Source organism: Callorhinus ursinus, unplaced genomic scaffold (assembly GCF_003265705.2).
Source record: "Callorhinus ursinus isolate GAN/ISIS: 27379988/994484 unplaced genomic scaffold, GSC_fseal_2.0 scaffold35, whole genome shotgun sequence".
Classification (NCBI taxonomy): domain Eukaryota; kingdom Metazoa; phylum Chordata; class Mammalia; order Carnivora; family Otariidae; genus Callorhinus; species Callorhinus ursinus.
Window position 1 is genome coordinate 9,334,484 of NW_027397097.1, and position 22,112 is coordinate 9,356,595.

Below are 22,112 nucleotides of genomic sequence, written 5' to 3' on the forward strand. Positions count from 1 at the left end.
AGTCCTATACATCAGATCAGACTCCCTTGGATGTCAAAGCTTGCCCAGACCAAACACAAGTCTCCAAATCCTTCAGGATGGGACTGATGTCATTTAGCCTCTGCCCACTGTCATACCACAAACCCTTCCCCCCATGACTGAGCACATTGCAGGTTTCCCTCTGAAGCCTAGCCAAGAATCAGCTCAATTCACATAATTTTTAGTGACCAGTGCTGTTGCTCAAAGAAAGATTTCATTTTCTTCTCCTGACATTTTTCTCTTTTAAAACAGAGGAGTAAAGCAGATCTGAAAAATTTTCAGGGCTTTGCGAGAAGCCTACTATAGTATTTTCTAATAAAAGGTACACAGATAAAAGGAAGAAAAAGTGACCAAAAGTTCAGATTCAAAAGAATTGTCACTTGCAACATTGCCCTTACCTTCCAATGAAAGAAAAGATCAAGTGTTCCAACCATGTCCTCACTGCTTCAGGAAAAAAACCCCAAAACAGCTTCTGTCAAGAGAGTAATTAATGGATGTTACTTATTGGCCTCTACTGACTGAGTTGCAGGGCATTCATAAGCATTTTCAATCATTGGCTTATTTCTTAGTACTACTAGTTTCAAAACTCAATCCAATGTTTCTTGAAATGCTGGGCAGAATGTTGCCCATATTGTCCTGGATATTAAGAGGTCTTGGTCTTTGTTCCTATTCAGTGTGAAATTCTGTGTTGCTTCCTCATTTTGGGACTTAAAATGAAGATGAAGTGGGCCAGATGATAAGAGCTTTGCATGCCATATTATGTAGTCTCACGTTTATTCTCTGTGCAATTATCAAAAGATTTACTGAGAAGTTTTGAGCAGTGAAAATTTTTGGGGAAATATGCTGCCAGCTGGGTGGCACTGTACTGTAGGGAGCAGGCATGGAGGCAGGGAGGCCAGTTAGAAAGATGGCAGATATTCCACACGGGAGATGAGATTTCAACTACACTGATGATGGTGGTGGTGGTGGAGGTGACACTGGGCAATGCATCAAAATAAGTGATCAATATTTGTGGAAAGAAGAGAGGAAGGAAAGATGGGAGGGAGTGAGGGAAGAGAGAGAGAGAAAGGGAGGAAAAAAAAGGAAAGGAAAGGAAAGGGAGAAAGAAAGAGAGAAAGAAAGAGAAAAAGAAAGAAAGAAAGAAAGAGAAAGAAAGAAAAGAGAGAGAGGGAAAGAAAGAGAGGAAGAGAGAAAGAGAGGAAGGGAGGAAGGAAGGAAGGAAGGAAGGAAGGAAGGGAGGAAGGGCAGGCTGAAATAGCTGAAACCCCTTGAAATTCTCCCAGGTAGTGAAATCACATAGACCATATATAATCTTTAAAGTCATGTTCTATAGCAGCAGTTCTCAACCAAGTGGCATATTAAAAGCATTTGAGTAACCTAAAAAATCCTTGATGCCATGACTATATTCCAAACCAATTAAATTAGAACCTCTCGGGGTGGACCCCAGGCCTCAGTAATTTTTAAGTGCCCCCCAATGATTCTAATGTGCAGCCAGGGCTGAAAATCAGTGTTCTGTAGACTGCCTCTAGAATCAATCTCTGCCTAATAATCAGTTGCCATGGAAATTTATCTGCCAGCTGGGCAAGAGATGTCCAACCTCCAGGTTATTTTTAAAACTAAAAATAACTGATACTTTTCAATCATTTCAATAGTAAAATTATTTTATGATCCATAGTGAAATGAAAAGTATTGCAATAGGACCCACTCTCCCTCTCTGTGTACCTGTTCAGGTGTGCTTAGTGGCCTCTGCAAATGGGCTCTAGTTCTAGCTACACACCAAACAGCACCAAGAAAAGCCACTGGACATTTGCTGTCCCTTGCTGCATAGGACCACTTCTAATGGGTACATCCAGCTGTTATTTATGACTCAGTCATGGTATAGTGGAGGGAATGTGCACAAAAGGCAAATAGCTTCAGTCTGCATATCGTCTCTGCCATTATCAGCTGTTCAGACGCTAGGCAGATCACTTAACCTGGTGGATATTCAGTTTCCTTATCTGTATGTCCCCTGTTAAGGGACATTCGTACTTCAATCAAAATCTTTTCTTGAATTTAGGATGAGATAAGATATGTCACTTTGTAAATTTCAACTGTCATCTAATATCTGTAACAACAATAGATGTTTCATTTCTTTTTTGCCATCAACAAACATGATACAGAATTTTAAGATTAAAAGTAATTTATGCAATATCTTCCCTTTATTCTACCAGGTTTCTAAATACCAACATCCAAAGGCTCCCTCATCCCTCAAACAATAATTTGGGTTGGATGATGTGGCACATTTTTCTAGGGACTTAGGGCCATGTTCAGCCTGAGTCTTGCTAGGGAGTAAATGCCCTGTTAATAAAGTCAGGTCACAAGAAGATCCTCCTCAGTAACAAACTGTACCATCTAGGCACTGGGGTTTGTTGACTGTAATGCTTTTGTTCTTGTAGGAAGCATAACCTTATCATGAAATCACTGCCGTTGGCTAACCACCTCCCATACGTGATCTCTGCAATTGACAAGTGCACCTTACTGTTGCTACAGATGCTCTGTTACTTAAAAAGCAAACTTGAGGAGAGATAAAAAGAGCAAAACAATTCATTTTCAATCTAATTAAAGTCATTATAAACAGCCTCTCGGTGCTTAACCTTTTTTCCTCCAAAATCCCAATCTTTCAGTTGAATGCTCAGATCTGGAGCTTCATTGAGGTTTTTCTTAATTGCCTTTCCATCACTAATGGGATTCACTTCATTATTACCTCTGCCAAAAGCTGCCTCCGACTTTCAGCCCCCATGCTGAGTCATTTACATGCCTATTTATAATGCACATTTTCACTAAATGGTGAAGTCACACCACCTCAAAGTTTAGGAAGCTAAATTGGATTGTGGCCTCTTTAACTGGAAAGCCCTGACTTAAATTATATTTCCTTACATTTCTATACACTCTCTTTCTCCAAACTCTTCCCTCTTTCCTTCCCTGATTCCTTCCTCTCCTACTTCCCCCGCCTCCTTACCTGTTGTTTTACCTGCTCATCCTTACAATATCCTCACAATCTTACAATTTCAACCATATCTACGACCACCTAACCACTATTTTCACTGAGCAACTACTTTACCACCTGATTTTATTTAACCCTGACAAAAGCCCATGAACAACAACAATAAAAGAAAAGAAAACCTGTGAACTAGATTTAATGATCCCAATTTAAAGGCAAGGAAATTGAAGGTCGAGAGAGAAAATACAGTGATGAACACCCAGTTTACCAATGATCAAGGTAGAATTTGAACCCAGCCTTTAACCTCTGGAAAGAATTGAGACCATAAAATCATGTCTTATCATAGAAGGGAAACTACCCAGAGAGGTAGTTTCCTCTCTTGTCCACTACTTGTCCAGGGTCTCTCAAGTGATCCAGTGGAGGAAGTATAGCAAGAATCCAGACCTACAAACTCCCTCTGCCTGTTTTTCCATCCCTCTTTCACCGAATATCCTGGGATAGAGCATTAAGTAAGACTTACTGCAATCTAGTCAAAGAGAATGAGTTAGCAGGGAGAATAGGTCAAGGATGGGGGCAGATTCTCACCCAGTGTGAGGAAGCAGGCAGCCAGTGCTCAGTGGGATTGTGGTAATTTTAGTTGCTTTGATGGTTTGTTGGCACAAGGCTGTGGAGATATAGTTTAATGAATTCTCTTTCTTCTGTGAACTAAGAGGGAGAACTCCTCTGTTGCACGTGAAAGAGCTATTGGAGTAGAGGCTTTGAGGAGAACATGGAGACATTTTTTGGAAAACCGGAGATGCTTGACACCAAGTTGAGGTTGTTTCTGATCCAATGTCTACCAAAGCTTGCTGGTCAAGCATGTGTGTACACACTATCCAGAGAGATGTGCATGAACATAGCCCCTGCCTTCAAAGAGTTTACAACTCAACTAGAGAAATGAGGCTAACATTGAAACAATGAACAAGATATAGTTAAGAAATAAAAAGTGCAATAGGATAAAGGCCAAGTAAATTATGATCTATTCCCAGAACAAATATTTTGAAGACTTTAGAAATGGTGATTTTGCAAATATTTACTGAATGCCTCTTATGTGTAAGACTCTGCTTATTACTGTTTAATACCAAAGAAGACATGGTACTGATTTGTAAGTTACTTTAATCAAGTATTAAATATGTTATCTTGAGGTGAACACTGGAAGCAATGAGAGCAAAAACAGAGAAAACTAAGCCATTCTTAGTTCCTTGATAAAGTAACATCTAAGCTGAAAGCCTGCAGAATAAATCAGAATTAAGCAGAAGTGAGGGTTATTCTCTCTTTGACTTCCCTGCCCTGTCCACGTTCTGTCCTTCTCTGGCCTGTTGTTCTGTGTCCCTGTGGAGGGATGCCATCAGCAGAATGTAGTACTGGCCCTTACTTGCCCTCTGGATTTTGGTTGAGACTTGCCGATGGGACATGCTGACAGGAAATAAGCGGACTGGTGGAGGGAGAAATGGGGTGTTTCCACCCTGTTCTGTCCCTACTGTGAAATCACATCTCAATCAGTTGTGTCTCTCCGTGACTACAGCCCTGTCTGGTGGCCCTTCCTCTGGGGTTCCAGGTCCTGGTTCTCATCTGGCCCCAGACTACTTTGCCCTAGAAGGGCAAAAGTTCCCATCTCGTTAGTGGCTGAGTGTCTTTCTCTTTTACTCTCCATCCTTTTCCTGTTCCTTTAAACCAACCTAACCTTCAGTAAGTGGTTCCTGCTGGCAAGCTTCACCAGGTGAGGACAGAGTGAGAGATGGGTTGGGAAAGGGGTTAATATTCAGGAACCACGTGTTGCTCAGTATGGATGGGGTAGAGGATGACACTGGGGTAGAGAGAGGTGAGACTTAAGAAGGAAGCCAGACCCAAAGGGCTTCATGTGTTGTACTTGGGAGTTTCTACACAAAAATGTAGAAAATGCACATAACATATTAAGTAACCAAAAAAAAAAAAGGATTTAAATTATGTACATTATAAATTTAACTGTGTTGTACCTAGGAAAAAGAATATAATTAAATCTACAAAATGACAAATATATCAAAATGTGGCTATCTTATGGGTTTTATAATATAGGGATTTTTTTCTCTTCTCTATTAGGCAAACTTTCTGAAATGGGTTGATTGTATGAATTTTAAAATACACTTTTTTTACAGTTTACAGTTGTACAGTAAGTACAACTTTTTATTGGCCAGAATCCTGTGATCTTGCTAAACTCAGCATTAGTTTAACAGCAGTTTGGCATCCTCCTTAGGATTTTCTGCATTGACAGTTACTTTATTTTTTTTATTATGTTATGTTAATCACCATACATTACATCATCAGTTTTTGATGTAGTGTTCCATGATTCATTGTTTGCGTATAACACCCAGTGCTCCACGCAGAACGTGCCCTCTTTAATACCCATCACCAGGCTGACCCGTCCCCCCACCCCCCTCCCCTCTAGAACCCTCAGTTTGTTTCTCAGAGTCCATAGTTTCTCATGGTTCGTCTTCCCCTCCAATTTCCCCCCCCCTTCATTCTTCCCTTCCTGCTATCTTCTTCTTTTAATACACTTTTAAAGAGCAAATATCCTGAATAGCTCAACATTTGGAATTCCCTTGGGAACACTAAACGGAATTCATGTTCCTGATTCTTTTTCAGCCTTCCTCACAACACTGGCAGTTTTTGCAAATGGACAGCCCTGCAACTGTCCACACCAGACCACCTAATGGGTTATGGATGGGGAAAGTTTCACAGGGGAGCACAGGGGGAGAGAATTTTTCCATACAAAGACTGCCTCTGACTTTCCCAACAAAAGTTTCCTGAGAACAGGACGCTTCATTAACAATCCCAAAGTGAGGGTGTGTCAGGGAATAGCCCATTTCTTGAGAAGCTGCGCCCCCTTGCTGACACAATTTTTGAGCAAGTTCTTCGAAGAAGACACAGCAGTCCATAACACAGGAATGGAGCATGGTCTGACAGGTGATGTGTTATGAGATTGGGGGGAAGGGAAGCGAGTAGTGGGGGTGGGTAGTGCTCATCCCAGTGCAGTGCAGGAAGATAAGGTCTCAACCAAAGGACACTGCCTGTCACCATGGCACTTGCAACAGTAATAACAATGACTGTAAGAACAAGAGTTCCATATATTGAATGTCTATGACCATTAATTGCCTGGTTCAAAAAATTATGTTGCTTTTAGTTTTGAAACAAACCCAAGTACCTTATGATCAATGTGCATATTGAATTCTGCCTGAAAACTCTGAAAAATTTGTTCTGACAACTTTGAGAATGACTTGTCACATCTAAGAATCAAGGAACTGTAGTGTGCCAAAACTGGGCTTAGCCTCTAACATATGAGTCTTTTTGCTATTATAGTACATAATGCTATATTAGTATTTTACCGGCGGGAAAACCGAGGCCTGGTGAGAATAAAGTGTTCACTGAAGGTGACATGGTTAGAAGTAGCAGAACCGAGATCCCAACCTTGGTTAATTTAACTCTGATACCTGGGCTTTAGTCACTTTTGGCCATTGACTATAGAGGGATAGAGAGCTTTGAGCAAGATATGACTTAAGATCACACTTTTAATTGTCCTTGTTCTGTTTTACCAAGCATCTTTTTATTAACTACTTTGTAGAGTTGCTCACAAAGAGAGGTGAGTTTGTGATCTGATCTATGCTGATTTGAATTTCTGGTACTGGTATCTGTCATTGTGGATTAATGCATTTGTATTCTGATCTTATACATCAATCTTCATGTGTTTGGTTAATGTGAATCTGTCCCTGAGAGGAGCCACCTTCACAGTGAACTCAGGTAGGTACCTCTTGGAGCCTCCCTCCTCCTGCCCCCTTTTGGCATCTTTTTTGAGTTCTGCTTTTCAAATGGTATCATGACTGGGACTTAGCCTGGCTAAGGGAAGAGCACATCAGTGAGTAAGGATGGATGCATGAATCAAGCTATTTCTTAAGCAGGTTCTGAAATGTTGGCATAGATAGAATTTTCTAACTTCTAGGAAAAAAAAATTCTGATAAAGATAAAAGTCTGGAGAGGAGCTCCAAGAGTTGTGGACATCTGTAAAAGTCAGAGACCAAGAACTCAAAGAACTTCAAATTTTAGGGCCTTAGATCCTGGACCCAGGTAGTAGTGGCCTGGATTTATGGTACAGCAGAAAGGGCAAAGCCTATGATTACTATGGCAAGTGGCTGGGAGCTAATCCTACCATCTGTATTCCTGATTCTTCTGTCTAGGCTCTGCCTGTAGCCAAATCTAGCTGGGGGACAGAAGCGGTCACTAATAGCCAACAAGCCATATGCAAAAAGGACAATGTACACTGATGATGTGCAACAGGGAACCCCTCGACAATATTACTATGGCAAGAAAATATTGCAGGAAGAGTTTACTGTGGCAAGCCTACACTGTAAAAGGAGTTATATCTCATAGGGAAGAACACCATACCAAGAGTTCAAAGAGCCAGTGTGACTGAGAAAGGCTCATGAGTCAGGCTTATTGGTGTTCCATAGTTTCTTAGCTATACCACTAACTCTTTGTGTGGTCCTGGACATGTTTCTCTACCTATCTGTTTTAATTTCATCATCTGTGAAAGTAGATTAAAGGAAACTTAACTTTTAGGCTTAATTCGGTTGCTAGATGACTAAAAAAGCATAAGCATCTGTGTTAGACATATGTAAGTTAACAAATGTTACATCCTTTCTAAATTCTAAATTCTTTTCCTCAACCCATTTTCATTTCTTACATGAGAAAATCAACACACAAAGAAGAGAATGTTCTTTTTTCTAAAGTCATACAGTTGTGTTTTGGTAAAGTGTGCTGCACCAGAAAGCACACAGAATCAGGAAGAAATGAGTTTGAATTCCAATGTTATTTTTTAAAGATTTTATTTATTTATTTATTTGAGAGAAACAGTGAGAGAGAGAGAGAGAAGGAGCAGGGGGAGCGGGAGAGGGAGAAGCAGTTTCCCTGCTGAGCAGGGAGACTGATGCGAGGCTGGATCCCAGGACCCGGGGATCATGACCTGAGCTGAAAGCAGATTCTTAACTGACTGAACCACCCAGGTGCCCCCTCCCCAATGTTATTTTTTAATATGATGTTGGGGAAGTTGCTTAGGTCCTCCAAACCTTGACTTCCTCATGGACATACGGGCGATAATGCTGCTTCTCTTCTTGAATCTTTGGCATGCAGTTATTTTATGTTGCACTAGGAAAGAAGAATGCCAACCTAAGAGTCTAATAGAAGACCCCCACATAAATCTCTGGCTAAACCCTTGGTGCAGGGGAAATAATGAGAGGTGTCTAGGAAGTGTGCAGGTCACAGTTTTGGTGGCCCAGCATACCCGTAACCCCTAACAAAAAGCAAAACAAAAACAAAAACAGAAACAAAAATAAAAACCTCCCAAGCAGAAAATATAAGGTGGGCTCAGGTCGATAATGTCCCCATGTGACTACTAGAAGCAAACCTCACTGGAAGAACTTTAATAGTTACCCACAGAGATTTTAAGACATTAAAGATCCATTCCCAATTCAAAGATGTTGAAGTATGAAAAGAAAGGAGTCTTAGAGTTGATGAAATTGTAGATGTGACAGTACCTCTGTTGTGATTATTCTAAGGAATAATGATTACATGCTTGCGCACATGCACACGCACACACACATATGTGTGTGTCTGTGTGTGTGGGGGGGTGCATGTGTGTGCAACCTTCCTGTGTGGCTTTGGTTGGGTCACTTAACAGGATAATGAGATCTGTGGTTCCTAAGGTCCCCTTTACTTTTGCATTTATGATTCCTCCTAGGATAATACATGTGTCTTTGTTTATTCACATTGATTTAATTCTGTAAGTTTTCAAACTCAAATTAAGGCATCCTTGATTATTCTTCAAATGTCCCACAACAGTTTAATGGCTTGTTTTCTGAAGAGTTAGGAGAAGTCAAAGATTGTACCAAATTCCTCTATATCACCTGCAGTTTCTGTTCTAATCACCTGGTATTGCTCATTATCTTCTTTAGCATTGAAATGTATTACTATGCCAACACTTAACTGCTCTGAGATTTAGTCCTGGACAAAGAAGGCAAAGGAATCCCAGAAGAAGCCATTTTTCCATGCTTGGATTCTAATAATGAGGATTGTAATTAGCTTGCAAACTTTTGTTTTTATGCCACAGTAAGAGATTTCATGGGGGATTAATTCATTAAAGACAACAAAAGGGCCATATCTACTTTTCTTATCCATAACCAATTAGGGAAGGACAAAAGGGCTTTTTCGGGGGGGGGGGGCAGTGTGTTGAGGAAGAGCAAGGAACCAGCAGGTCTGCATAAGAACGAACAAGTCTGCCTTGCCTTTTAACACAGCAGTGCTTCCTTATGATGCTATCTGCTTTCCAATTCCCTTGCCCAGGTGGGTTAGCAGGACTAAGCAGCGTGTGAGAATAAGATTAGAGTTTGGAAGGAAGTCATATTTAGAAGGGGTAATCTCAGTATCTTTCAACCAAGCACATGTAACAAAATCTGGAAGAGTTCTTCTGAGAGCTAGGGCCCTGGGCAGGAAGGAGACTAAGGAAGAACTATAATGGTACTGAAACATGTATCCATCCATTCATTCATCCAGCAATTTACTGTGAACGATCCCAGTGCTATATACTGTGCTAGGTGCAAAGGAAGAGTTAAATTCTCCATGCCTCCTGCTAGATACCTTTTCTGTCAGGCTATGATAACACACACTATAAAAGGAAGAAAGACTTCTTCCCCAAATGAATGACTATATCCTTCCTTTCTCCTTTCCTTTACTTATTTGTCAGTTTGATTGATATTTGAACAAATGGTATGTGCAAGGCACTGTGGTAACGTGGCTTTCAGGGGAGCCTATATTCTAATAAACCCATACATTTTCATTCCCATGCTGTGCTACAAGATGTTATAGTAGGTGCTCAACAAATCTTTGTCAATATTGCCAGTAACAAGCATGATGATTTACTTATTAGACTTTTTAAAAAATATGTTGCACATTTAAAAAAAAGTTTGATGTCAATTCCAATTAACTATTAATTACTTATTTTAATATAATGACATTAATTTCAGCAGATTAGTCTAAGAAAATGTCAAGTGATTTGTTAATGCATAATATTTTTTTCCTAAATAAGTTGATTACTAATTTTTTTAGGAAAAAAGAAAAATAGCTGAGTGTTTTTAATAATTCCTGATATAAGATTGACAAGGAAATTAGATACTAATTTAGATTCTTAACAAAAAATATGTATTTCACAAAATGCAATTTTGCTTCATATTGCATCTGAAAGCTCCTTTAGGAAGGACCTGGGAGACTGAGTTTATGGAAGGAACACAAGAGGTTACAAAAGCATAAGTTCAAAGTTGTGATTTCAACTGTTACTTCTGCATTAAACACTCTAAATGGCCCCTTCTTCATTTAAAACCAAGGTTTAAGTCCCTGCCTGATCCACTGTTTGGGGTTGTTAGAAGAACCAAGAGGAGATATATGCACAAAATATGAGAACTATATTATGATTAGGATTTTTATTACGGGGTTTCTATAATAAAACAAACTAGGAAAGGGAGAAAGCTTTTGCTGTTTCACATTTCCTGTTCTGATTTAGGACCACATTTAAAAAAAAAAATCCACACCTGGCCAGGATGTGAGGCCACTGTCTGAAATCCCTATATTACAGATCTTGAAGGTGGTTCTGTCTTTGAGATTCCGTCTACTGAATTTTATTTATTTACTTTTTATTTATTTAGTTTTTTAAAGATTTTATTTATTTATTTGACAGAGAGACACAGCGAGAGAGGGAGCACAAGCAGGGGGAGTGAGAGAGGGAGAAGCAGGCTCCTGGCTGAGCAGGGAGCCCAATGTGGGCCCTGATCCTAGGACCCTGGGATCATGACCTGAGCCAAAGGCAGACGCTTGATGACTGAGCCACCCAGGCGCCCCCATCTACTGAATTTTAGATACTCTTGGTTGGTTATACTATGTGATATAGAGAGAAGAGACTTGATCCACCTGCCACTGAACCCCAGCTCTTCCACATCTTAGCTCTGGGGCCATGGAAAGCTGGCTTACCTTTTCTGAGCACAGAATTCTCATCGGGGAAAACAACTACTTAAAATGGTGTCTGGAACATATGAGGTACACACAAAATTATATTTCCAAGTCATCCATGAGATTGAGGGGAGAAAATTACAAGATACTTTACTCTCAGCTTCTTCAGGAAGGAACAGCCTTGTTAGGGACAATGATCCTTCAAAAGCATGGAACAGAGTGAGCAGAGGTGACAGAGCTGAGCTATGACCCTGTTACCTGGGCTTGGCTTCTTAATCTCTCTGAAACAGGTGAATACAGATAATTAAAGTCACTGCATGCTAACTGAATTTGGAGCATGATGCTAGAGACATTTCTGGTAGCTTCCTCAGTGTCAATTTTTATCTTCTTCTTTGCTAATAAACCCCTAATTTAGTTCAGGGTGGACATATGCCCAGCTTAAACAACCAAGTTTCCTAGCCTTCTCTGCAGTTTGTGACACAATTCTTAATGATGAGATATAAATGAAAAGTCACTCCTTGGAGCTTTGGAGAAAATTTTTCAAATGCAGACAGACTCAGCTGGCATTTACCCTCTGCTCTTTGATATTCTCTTTCTTGTCTGGAACACAGAGGCAATGATGGAGACTGAGCAGCCATATCACAACTCTAAAGAATCCTGGAGCCAATGTACTGGCCCCAGAATGCTTGCTGCAGGAGAAAATTAAAACTGCCACTTGGCTAAACCACTGTAATTGAACGTCTGTTACATAAAACTAAATGTGCATCATGAGTGTTATGAGGACTCTGTGAAATAATGAAGTTCTTCTACAGCGTCTGACATGCAGTGTCAGCCCCTCACTAAATGTTTTTTTCTTCTCCATTTTCTTGCCAGGATAGAGAACACACACAAGGGCTCAAGACAGAAGCTCTGTTCAGGAGTAAGAATTCTCTGCAACTATCTTGATTATAAATAGAGTAGTAACCAATGAAGGAGGAGTAACCAGGCGCTGGGAAACCAATGCCTCTACAGGAAACGGGGCAGTAGTACATACTGTGAACTCCATCTTACAACCGAGGAAACAGACTTGGCGAAGGTAAACAACTTATGTGGCCTAAAAGTCCTCATCATTGGAGATTTAACCCTAGGGGGCTGTCTGATTCTGATGTTTATATGTCTTTTTCATTGTGCCCTTCAGCAGGGGCACCAGGCAATGTCCCAGAAGAAACATGTTTTATTTATTTATTTAAAGATTTATTTATTTATTTGAGAGAGAGATGAGAGAGAGAGCAAGAACAAGTGGGGGGAGGGGCAGAGGGAGAGAATCCCAAGCAGATTCTCTATTGAGCAAGGAGCCCGATGGGGGGCTCTATCTCAGGACCCATGAGATCATGACCTGAGCCGAAATCAAGAGTCAGATGCTTAACCGACTGACCACCTAGAAACCCCTGGAAGAAACATTTTATAATTTGACTTGCATTGTATATTTTAGGTTTCTGTAGGACTTTCATTTTCCAAGAAATATAGGGGGGAAAAGATAGGAAACCTGTGTATTCTTCCTGTTATGTCTCTTCTGAGAGTTTGCAGGCACAGAGGGAAAAATGCTAGTTTCCAAAGGCTGAAGGCACAAACGAGTTAGATGCAGACAGTTTTTGCCAGGCCATGGGTCCTTATAGTTGTGCAAGTGGCCAAGGACCTGAAGATAATGCTCAAGTGATTCCCTGCAAAGTGTACTGCAGCATCTTGAGATGGATCACTGAGGCCTTTGGGCTCAAAATCAGAGCTCTTTTTTCAGCAGCTATTTGATTAAACTTGGGTAAGTTGCTTTATTTTGCTCAAGTGTGAAGTGGATATGATGACCTAATTCATAAAGTTACTATAAAGAGCAAACAAATGAATCTGATGAAAATGCTCAGTCCAGTGGCTAGCATATAGTAGGTACTCAGTAAACCTTGGCATTTATTAGTATTATTTTTAGCTTTCACTTTTCTCATCGACCATAAGTAGAAACGGGTTTACTATCAGAAAAATATAACCATGTAATCAATATGCAGAAGAAAATCACAATTATGTGTCCACATGTTTATGGAAAAAGAAAGCTGTTGAAAACTAAGCATCTCAGCTGTTTCTGAGTTTTCTCATTAACATTTGTTTGCTCTTTTTGATTCCTTTTGTTTTCTGCTTGCAGGGAAGTGGTAGCAGGTGCCAAAGTTTAAGGGAAAATATGGGAGAAAAATTTAAACGGGATTATAAATATTTATTCATTAACTCTTTTTCTTCCTGCAAATTCTGTGGGGGTGTGAATGATAAGAATATAACTCAGGAAACCAATCATCTTATGCAGATGAGTCCCCTGTTGGGCCTCTAGAAGGCTAGGCTGAGGCTGGCCAGCACAGGCAGATGAAGAGCTTCCCAAGAGGACCTATCATGTTCTAGTTTTTTAACAAACTGGGCTAGGCAAAGAGTAACTACTGGTCCCGGTTTGCCTGAGACTGTTTTTAGCACTGAAAGTGCCACATCCCAGAAAAACCCTCAGCCTGGAAAAACCAAAATGTTTGGTCACTCTAGCGATAATTAGATTAAGCAGCAGGTAAAATACCAGACCTAACTATGCAAATCTGCAAGAAGGTCAGCTGACATCCCCCAGCCTCTACCTTGTGCCTCTGTTCAAGTGCTAAAGGAACCAGCGGCCAATCACTCAGCAGTCAAACCTACCACCTGGTCAGTCAGAGAAAAATGACAAAAGGGCAGTAATTGTTTCTCTTCTGCTGACTGTTACTTCCTGTCCATTATTTGTTTGTTTATATGCAGAATGTATTTATGGGTATGTTTTTCTTTCTGCAAGCTGAATGGCTGACCTGAGCTGGTAGCAATGGAAGCAGCAAGGCAGGACAACTCTGAACAAAGGCTTAATTGCTGTGATTACCCAGTGTGGCAAGTACAAAGAATGCATAATACATTCAAAGTGACTGTCTACATGGATCCAGTAAATGAGATAACGGATAAAAAAAAACAAAACAAAACTTGTTTGTTCTAGAAAATACAATCTGATATATTGGAGAGAGCCTAGAAAAAGAGGAAGATTTTTTGTAGCCACTTTCTTGAGCACTTCAGAAGTGCCATGCGTTTATGTATATTCTCATTAAATCTTCCAACAATTTGTAAGATAGTGTAGACATGAAAAACACTGAGGCAGTTACAAGTTTGTGGAAGGAGAATGTGGTTTTCTGTTTAAGCTATTCTAAAAACTAGGCTGATCACCTCGGGTATGCCTTTTAGCCACAGTATACTTCTTTATGTTTACCTGTAAAATAGGTCCATCTTACTTCCCAGGGTAAGTTTTAGGATTAGTAAAGAGAATAAACCTGAAATTACTTTGTAAAATTCTATCCAGATATAATCATGTCTCCACTACACACACACTGACAGGAACACACAGAGACAGAACTCGTACCCTTGGGGAATTTATTTCATCTTTCCGACAAGAGCTAACCAAGAAATGATTTGTGAATGGCGACCATGACTTTAGCCTTTGTCTGAGTTCTGTCACTCCCTCTTCAAACCACACCAAAGAAACACGAAATGTCGATACAAAGTGCTTCCTTCCAGATGCAGCTCCCCTCCATGTCCTTTTTGATTAGAATTCTCCATCCTGGTTCTAAGCTGCGGTTTCATGCCTATACATCCTGATTTCCGACCATTTGCCTTTCTATTGGAAATATGTACACAACTAAAACACTTTTGCTTAGAATACTGATTAAAATCCAAGTTTCCATAAGTAGGATGTGTTATCTAACAAAGAGAAATGGTTACAGTTATAATTTGCATCTTGTTATCGTGTAGGGTTCTATTCATCATCTTTTCAACTTTGCACATTTTGTAACGATTCTCCTTTTTACAATGGGCAAACAGCCTGTTTTAACATTTGATAATGCCTCATTTCTGTCATGTATGATGAAGTTTTGTATATCAGAGCAAACCCAAGGCTGGTAACTTCTAGGTAATCTGGCATTTGCAGAAAGACTTCGATTCTTGATTTTAAAAGTTTTTCATTTAAAGCAAACTGAAATTCTATTTGATATAGAACTATACCAGCAAGTATGATATGCATGTCTATTCAAAAGAAAAAGAATCTGCAAAATCCTAACTTATACCAAATATAAAAGTATTAGTTCTTAAAATCTACTCACTTTTTTCTTTTTTTATTATGTAAAATCTACTCACTTTCAAAAAGACCATCTGTAGTTCCCAGCAGCCCTTTAGCAATAGAAGTAGTATTTTTGCCAATGGCAAAACAAACCCAAATATCAAAGGTTTGCTGATGTTGAAAACTAAGATCCCAAGAGGTCTGAGGAACTTTGAGTTAGACAAACATATACTCTTATTTTTTTAAGGCTTGAGGTATACATCAAAAAATCACAAGGCTATCTTATTCCAGTAGCTTTCTAATGTCTTTAGTGCATTTATTAAAAGATATAAGTGAAAGCCAAACTGCTCTGAAGGAAACCATTGGAAGACAGCCACTGTTTCTTCACAGGTGTTTACCAAATCAGAGACGGCTTGGAAGAGCACAGGAATACACATATGTTAACCACAGATTTCCCCTATGTATAGATTGGGCTGTTCCCTTGGATTTGGTTCCACTGAGCTCCACACGCACCCCCTCCATTGCCCCCCCGACCCCCGCCCCCTGCCCCAGCCACCTACCAAGTCCTCATCATTTAGGATCTTGTATCAGAGAATTACAGACTCTTGTTATTGAAAGGGACCTTAGAAGTCATCAGGTTCAATTTCCTTTTCTGAACTTCAATTCCTTCCACAGCCACATGGTCAAGTGACTGGTAACTAAGGGCCTTCCATGATTAAGAATTCATCATCTTGAGGGCAGCCTAGTTCTTTGGATGGTTAGCACATCATGCTGATTGTCATTTGTTCTGTTCTAGATTCCTTTTTTCATCACTTTCCTCTTTACTATCCTTCCTTCCTTCCTTCCTTCCCTCCTTCTTTCCTTCCTTCTTTCCTTCCCCAAAATAATAACTAAGCACCCACCATGTGTCAAGTACTATGTGCTAAAATCTGGGAAAACATATCTAGGGTTAGAAGTTAGGGTAGGGTTTCTGCTATCAAGTATCTAAACCTCTGTGGAGATAACAGGAATACAATACTGTGATGTGTATGTGTTGGCACAGAGAAGAAATGAGATGCAATGGGAAAATGGAAACAGGATCCTTAATACATTCCTACATGAAGTTATGACTCAAACAAGAACTTGATTAATAAATAGGGGTTATCCAAACAATGATGTGTGGAAATACGGCAAACATTTCTTATTTGGTGTATTGCCAGAACCCATTCCTTCTTCTAATATGAAACATTTTCCTTTAGAAAATGGTCGCTCCACCTTTGTGATCAATCTTAGCGAAAAGTCCAGGTGTCCTGACCTCATCAATGGATGGGAGAGAATATAAGCAAGACCAACTGCAATCTTTCTCTAGGGATTTTGAATCTTAAGTAGAGAAACAAAAAGAAATCATATGGAGTAGATATTTTAACTAAAAACATTTAATAAAATATAATTCACATACTTGGATAAGTTTATTATATACAATGTGTTGATTCATTTATATATTGAAATATAATTACCACTGTAGTGTTACCTAGTATATCTATCCTATCACATAATTAGCATCTCTTTTTTTGTGGTGAAAACATTTAAGATCTAGTCTCTTAGCAACTTTGAATATATAATATAGAGAAATACAGAACACTTCACAAATCTGCATGCCACCCTTGCCTAGGGGCCATGTTAATCTTCTCTGTATTGTTCTAAATTTAGTAATTTTATTATTAAAATTTAGTAATATGGAAGTGAGCACTGGAGTAGATTTTTTATGTGACAGCTGAATAAGATGGCCCACGGTTTCCTGCTGCTCAGACTTGCAGCACTGCTCTGGTTCCTCTATGCCTGTGCTGTGAGCTACCTTTAGATTAAGAAAATTTTAATTTTTTAATTAAAAGAAAATTTTAATTTTCTTAAGCTAGCAAGAGGCAGCATCAGTTGTTAATCAAATAAGTCTAACTGAAACAAGAAGTTTGTGCTACACAGAAGGTACAGTATATGCAAATGCCTGGAAGCATGAAAGAACCTGAAAGCTTAACTCAAGATGAGGTTTAAGGTTTAAGGAAAGAGGCAAGGATGGAGGGATGGGATTCATTGGGATTCATTGGGAAACAAAGATCTTATGTAAACTCCTCAACAGCTTTCAAGTCAAGACATAATAGAATTTTATTCCTGACTCTAATCCCTATCTCGATGTTCATAGAAGAGAACACTAATGTCCAAAGATCATAAACTACTCTTTCAAATATGTTTGTGTTTTCTGGTTCTGGAGTTGGGCCTAAAATTTGAGTAATAGAAGATTAGACCCATGCTACCATGATAGCTTATCTCCCCTTTTGATGAAAATAAAAATCAACCTCTATCTATCTATCTATACACATATAGTGTCAACACACGATTAATGCTCAGTGAGAATAGTTCAATGTCAGAAAAATTTAGTGATACAGTTCATTGCATCTCAATAGATCTAGAAAAAATTGAAAATATTAAACACTTCTATCTGTTTAAATATAAAATATTTCTAGAAATACTGAGTAGGGAATTTCCTTTACTTACTAATGGCTTCTTACTCATAAAAAACAGAAAATATCACACTTAAAAATGAAAGCATAGGCCATTCTCTTTAAGGTTAGAGACATGATACATTTCCATCTATCACTAATGTAGTTCACTGTGCACTATTAACAGTGTACATTGGATTAATAAAAGCAAAAGAAATAAGAAATTTAAAGATTGGAAAGGAAGAGTCAAAAGTATAATTATATGATAGCATAATGTATGTATATTATAAAAAAGAATCAGTAGAAAAAAAAGAATCAGCAGACAATTATTGGAACTAATTAGAGAATGTAAACAAAATTTCTGGCTCTGCATTCAATATATGCAATCAAGAGTATCCCTTTATACTAACAGCCAACCATGAAATGCAAAAGAAAATGAGACCGCTTATAACATTACCAAAAATATTCTAAAGCATCTAGGAATTAAACTAATAAAGAAGAGACAATCACTTTAAGAAGATGAAAAAAACATAAAGTTCTAATAAAAGAATTAAAAGAAGACCTAAACATATAAGCACTCTTACTATATGAATGGCTATAACTATTTAACCTTGTGAAGAGGTCACATCACCCTCCCCCAATTTAATCTATTAATTAGATGTAATTTTGTTCAAAATTCCGGTGGGGTTTTGGGAGGACTGTGTAAAAATGTCTTAAAAGTATAGCAAAAGCTAGGAATATATAGAAAAATAAGAACATAGTTAGAGATTCACCTTACTGTGTGTTAAGAAATATTATAGAACACTTCTGCTTCCAAACAAGTTGGAATAAAAGGAACTGGCTTTATTCTCCTGTCTCAAACAACTGAAAAAAAGAGAAACAAAATATGAAACAAGGGTCTTCATTAAGTAGTACAGGACCAGGATCTCTGGGAGTTGAAAAGCAAAGTGAGCCCTGTGGTTACCTGGAGAGAACTTCTAGACCACTGCACTACAGACAAGAAGCTAGGCGGAACCTGGGCAGAGGAGCCAAAGCTGGAGTTCTGGGCTGCCAAAGTGGCTAGCATTGTTAGTGCACACTCCTGGAGAAGCAACGGCTGCCCAGAGAGAGCACCGTGGATCTGCAGAGGGTCTCCCAGAGTCTTCAGCTGAGTTTTGATTAAACAAACAAACCAACATGCCTGGAAGGAACTTACATGTGGCTGAGGAAGATCTGAGCATCCTGAGGCTTAGTAGTAATGGATTAGCCATGGATGAACCACCATCCTGGTGCTCACACAAAGGCAAGAACAGACTTCACACATGAGTGAGTCAATAACTGATTGTTTAGTAAAATACATGAGGAAAAATGAAGTTGGAACCATTTCTTAAACTATACATGACACTACATTTCAAATGGATTCAAAGTAATATAAGGTTCATGAAAATACCTGATGGTCTTTACGGTGATGGGGTTCGGAAGGAATTCTTAAGCAAAATTTGTAAAAGACAAAAAACAAAGAAAACTCCCCCCAAAACAAAACAAAAACAAAAAAACACAAACAAAACAAAAAAAACAAAACTCACAAAGGTTTAAAGAAAAGATTTCTGGACTTGGTTAAAAGTAAAGTTTCCTATTGAATAAAGAACATCATAAACCAACAAGAGACTGGCAAAAATATTTCAATGAACTAAATTTAGTAAAAATAATACTTAGAAAATAAAGCACCTCTTATGAATCAAGACAAAAAATGGCTAGTAAATGTAAGTTTGAGATTTTCAGTAACAGTAACAGTAAAATAAATTCGTATTTTTATAATACACAGTAAGAGTTTATTTTTTTTAATTTTAAATGTATTTAAGTAATAAATATATACTTTTAAAAAATCATAAAATTACAAAAATATATTTATAGGGAAAAGTCCTCAGCTCCCTCCATTCCCACAGATACCCAGTTCCCCTGCCTCTATCTCCTTAGAAGGGTAGTAGTTAATTTCTTACATCTCCCTCCAGAAACATTGTATGCATTATAGAAGCAAATGCAAATATTGTTTCCCCTAATTTTAGTTTAATAATACCTCTTGGAAATTGTTCCATATCAGTACTGGTAAGGTTTTCTTATCTTGTGCTTAAAAACTAGTTTTAGATACTACTTGCTGAGATGGTCACAGAACAATCAAATCTTTTTCAGAACTTTATTTTTTTGTCAATAAAAAACTAATTAAATTATGGTATATTATGTAACAAAATGCTATAAATCTGTTAAAAAGAGAATAAGGATTTTTTTCCTTATAGAAGCTCACCCTTGCTTAGGAAGTAGCTTAAAGTATTAAGGATGAGTGTTGACCTCTATCTTTGACACCATTCAGTGTTTTATTGTCAGATATAATGTGGCACCAAAATATAAACTTCATAAGGGCAGGGTTATTTTCCTATTTTGTTCCTAAAATATACCCCAACAACTTGAACATGGCCTGGTCAATGATAGGTTCTCAATAAATATTTTAAAATAAGTATCTTGATACTGATGGCAATTCACAATGTACAAGTGTATTTGTAGGATGAATTGCTACAACTAGAATGTCTGGGTCAAAGATACATAACACTGAAATTTTGGAAGGTATTGCCAAAGGGCTCCCATATAGGTCTTACTAGCTTAATTACCACCAACAAAATAGGAGACTATTCTTCCTGCACAGATCTGTGAACAGAGTGTTTTAAAAGTGTAGTAGTTTTTGTGACTCTGATAGTGTATGAGTGTAAATAACTATGAGCTAAACTTTATAGTCCTAAAATGAGTAAGAATTAGAAAATTGTATGATATGAACGTGAGGGAAAGCCTCTTACATTCTGCTAGGAAAAGTGTAATCTTTTACAAGACCAAAATTGCATAACTTTTTAAAACCAAGTGTGTATTACCCTAAGACAACTATTTGCCATGCCAGCAATTGTTTTTCAAATAGTATGTGATTCAATCCTGGTCAATAAGGCCTGAAAGAAAATCTTCTGAGAAGTACCTAGAATTAATTTGCTTTCTTTACGAAGGGACTTACAGAAAGGATATTAAACTTCTGTCAGTGGCTGGCCTGTCTTGAAATGATTCTTGGGCACAAATTGTGACATCATCAGGGCGTTACCTGGTTTGGCAGAGCAAAAATGTGGACTGGCCTTTGAGGACATGGGTGAGACTTGGATCTATCCTATATCCAGACATTGGTTAAAGTATTGCAGTCGCTGTTTTTTTCACTTCTGTGGTCAAAAACATCCCAGAATGATAGAGGACTCATTTAGTATATGTCCATTTTGTAGTTGTTCAAGCTGAGGTCCTTTTCTGGGATATACCTAAGTTTACACAGTTGGAACTAAGTCTAGAAACAAATAGGTTAGCTGAATATCAGGTACGTTTGCTAGCTGAATAAGCGGAAATAGATATTCCCCAGACATGACTCTCAAATTCTGAATCTAGCCATAATGTTTTTATTGTTTCCATATTTGGTCCACCATGATGAATAAAATCTAGAAGATGACCTAGCTGAGGGGATGGAGTGAGTGCAAATTGTCTAGATAGAACTTTTCTGTTCAGTGAAGGTAAAAGGATTCTCTCAATGACTGCAGAGCTGTGGAAAGGCGCAGCTGTTTTACATCTGGGATTACTTGGGGCACATGATATACAAACTACAAAATGCTGTACTCTGTGGAGAAACAGCTCTACTGTTAAGTTTTTGCCCTTGAGAATGAAGGAAGATCTTGTAAACTTCCTAAACCTGAGTGTTCTCCCAGTGACTTGGGAGATTTAGAGCAAAACAGATATTCTCTAGGTTTTGGGGGGTCAGGTGATTTTTACTACATATACATATGTGTGTGTGTGTGTGTGTGTGTGTATTTCCCCCTAATTTTATACATGGAACATTTATTATTTTTTGTAATCATAAAGAAACTGTAAGTATTACTGAAAATAATTAGCAAAGCTTTTCCCAGCACAGGTGATCTGTGCTCCCATTTTGGTGGCCCTGTGTGTTCAGACTTGATAAGGAAATTGTTTCTCCAAAGGGCACTTTCATTTATACGTTGCATGGATCTATGTGAAAGGCAAGAGGTTGCCATTTAACACAAGTCTGTTTATACACAGACTTAGCAGCCCAGAGCCATGAACAATTGAAAAAAAATGTAAAATATTTCTATGCTAAGACATATTTTATAATTACTTCAGTATGTACAATGATTTATCTTTTCAAAAGCAATTTTACATCTATTAACTTGTATTCTATTTATCATTTTTTTAATGTAGTTAGGGCAGGCATTATGATGGCTGCTCTTGTTCTTATTGTCGATGTTTTTTCTCAAAAAGCAAATTAAAAAAAATAATTATCCCAAATCAAAAGTTGTGAAAAGGTAAAGTGTGACCTCAAACTCAAGTTTGTTTCTTCTAAGAAGTGAACGACTCACTAAAAGAGTAATGAGAAAGATAGCTA

At 38.3% G+C, this 22,112-nt stretch overlaps 1 long non-coding RNA gene and 1 other non-coding gene across 2 annotated transcripts in view; both read right to left on the reverse strand.

Annotated features, from left to right (window-relative positions):
• Positions 1 to 22,112, reverse strand: part of LOC141370452 (uncharacterized) — a 1,695,799-nt gene that overhangs the window by 232,131 nt on the left and 1,441,556 nt on the right. The window contains exon 6 of the long non-coding RNA XR_012374485.1: positions 417 to 490. This is a non-coding gene — a long non-coding RNA (uncharacterized lncRNA). The remainder of the gene's footprint in view (positions 1 to 416; positions 491 to 22,112) is intronic.
• LOC112806379 (U6 spliceosomal RNA) lies at positions 16,795 to 16,902 on the reverse strand. The gene has a single exon (XR_003203846.1). It is a non-coding gene; the product is annotated as a U6 spliceosomal RNA (small nuclear RNA).